General features: G+C 36.9%; 1 protein-coding gene and 1 non-coding gene across 4 annotated transcripts in view; one reads left to right on the plus strand and one right to left on the minus strand.

Annotated features, from left to right (window-relative positions):
• Positions 1 to 2,536, plus strand: part of LOC101847421 (RYamide receptor) — a 245,911-nt gene that overhangs the window by 91,177 nt on the left and 152,198 nt on the right. The window lies entirely within an intron of this gene.
• TRNAF-GAA lies at positions 1,787 to 1,859 on the minus strand. Its single transcript has one exon. It is a non-coding gene; the product is annotated as a tRNA-Phe (tRNA).

Consider the following 2,536-nt stretch of genomic DNA (forward strand, 5'->3'; position numbering starts at 1 on the left):
CTTATTAGACAGAAGTAGAAGATAGTCTTTTACAAATGGTGTCATTTAAAAACAAATCATTCTGTCTCTTCCTTTATATATATATATATATACAGGGGCGAAGGCTGACTTGTTTGACAGGGTAATCAAAGTGAAATGGGACCAGATAGGGCCTGTAGATATCACACAAGAATCTTTCTTACTCGAGGCGGCGACTCTGAGTTGTGAATGAAAACAAATCCGGAATTCCTATTGTATGTTCAACCGCCAAAATAATCGGGAAAGTATCTTATTAAATATCAGTTCCCACTAAAATTAAACTTAACTTTAGATGTGAATACATAAACATAAAGCAAAGAAGCAGAGATGTCAGTACTAGATCTATATGTTATAGATCTACCAGTGAGTCTAACTCTTTGGTAGAACATGACAATTATTATTTTTTAAATTTCACATTTGGCTGTTTTTGTTAGCCTTTCGCAGCCAGGAGCTGGTGTCATAATCGAGGTCACGATCTGATTATAGGACGGTAAAAAGTCGAGGAAAAAAACCAAGCACAAGGAGCAATCAAGAGATTATTAAGAGTTAGTTCCCCTCACATTTGTGAGGTAGACTCGACCAGTGTTAGTTAGCTTACTTAATCAGGGCTGGTGATTGATTTTAACTGTGGCCCCAAAGGGGTGAACAGGGTATATGTGGCAATGAAACAGCTTTGACTGCCATGCACATGTTCCCTTCAACTCTATTCCAGCCTCACTTTATTTGTTGATTACGAACGTCTTTTGACATTTAATTTATGAGGTTTACGTTTAAGGATGAATTTGACAGCGACAATGTTTCAAAATTAGAAAGGGAAGCAGTGATTATTTGATTATATAGACGCTTCGCCCCTGACGGTACGACATTATTTATTGTACTCTCCTGTGGCGAAATGATACTCCACCTTGAAAGCTGACGTTTCAATTAATAGCTCCACTGGGAAAGCGTCAAACCCAAGATTTAAAGGTCCATTATGGTTCAACATAAGGTTTCGGGAACCTCTGCACTAGGAAAGTTTTAAGGAAAGTTTGCTTTAAAAATATTTTTCTCATTTTTATTTTGAAGTTCTCGTGAGGCAGCGTGGTGAAATCAGGCTCCCGTCAAAATAGTTTAAAGTAAAAAAACTGCCATTTTTCCGAGGATTTGGGAATTTTTATAGAATTTTTGTTTGTTTTTGGCTCAACATCTTTAATGCCTATTAAATCACACATTTCTGTGTGGATTGGGCTGAAAAACTTTGATTAAAGGCACAAGAGATGTACATTTTCAGGGTTTTTTTGGGCTCTCAAGCTTAGGAAAAGACTCAACTTTGGCGGCCATTTTCTCGTTAATTTTACCTTTGAAACCAGGCCACCCCTCCTCCTTCAATCACGAATATCTTGACTTGCATCAAAGATGAATAGATATTGTTGTCATTAAAAGGAAGGCAAATGGATAAGCTATAAGACGATACCAATAACTTCATATGCTCCAAAATTGACGAGAGCCTGATTCCACCGCGTCGTGACATATTTCGTTTTCGTTTCTGTTTTATCTTTTGGAAAAGGGTTGAACAGAAAATACTCCTTGTCATACTATTGATAAAAATCGTTTCAAACAACACCAAGAAACAGGACTGTTGTCAAGAAAAAAAGCGATCCCCACCGCAAGAAAAAAGAAAGAAAAATAGGAAAAAACCAACACACCCTCCCCCGTTAAACTAATACAAAATTAAAAAAGACAAATTTTAAAAAAAATTTAAAAAATGGGCGAGCCGCCGGATGTTCCGTGCCGAAACCCGGGATTGAACCAGGGACCTTTAGATCTTCAGTCTAACGCTCTCCCAACTGAGCTATTTCGGCTGCCGAGAGTCGCAGGTAGCTCAGTAAACTGTCGCACAAAGCTGATAAGTAAAATATGACAAATCGACTATTGTTCATTTCTATCTATAACGTTAAGAGTAAGTGAGAATTTGCTGGCTCGTTACTCTCTCTCTCTGTGCCTCTTTATCTTTCTTATTTAAATCTGCGTTGGCAGGCAAGCCTTAATGGGTTGCTGAATGTTTGCAATATAAATTGTTTTGTATTTTGCTCTCGTGTGGCGGAATCATCTTGAGCGTTGAAAAAATGACATTTCAAACAGTTCAGTTTGGAAAGTGTCAAACTCAAGATTCGAGGGTCACTAGTTTAGTCCAAAGCTTCGGCAACTTCTACAATAAGAAAGGCAAATTCGCTTTAAAAACAAAACAAAACACAGTTTGAGTTTTCTCATTTCTATTATTTTTTAAACGTATTTACTTTTAACTTAACGTTTATCTTATTAAAAAATTATTTAAAAGGATATAGGCCTACTCTTCGTCATTTTATTGATATAACTAGTTTCAAATAACACCATCATAATATATTGTAGGACTGTTGTCAAGAAAATAAACGACCCCACCCCCAACCCCTCACCCCCCCCTCCCGGAGAAAAAATAAACAAAGCCATAAGAAGCCAGAAAAGACACGCATCATACATCTGTGTAAGAAAAAAAAAATTT

Source organism: Aplysia californica, unplaced genomic scaffold, assembly GCF_000002075.1.
Source record: "Aplysia californica isolate F4 #8 unplaced genomic scaffold, AplCal3.0 scaffold00169, whole genome shotgun sequence".
In the NCBI taxonomy this organism is placed as follows: Eukaryota; Metazoa; Mollusca; class Gastropoda; order Aplysiida; family Aplysiidae; genus Aplysia; species Aplysia californica.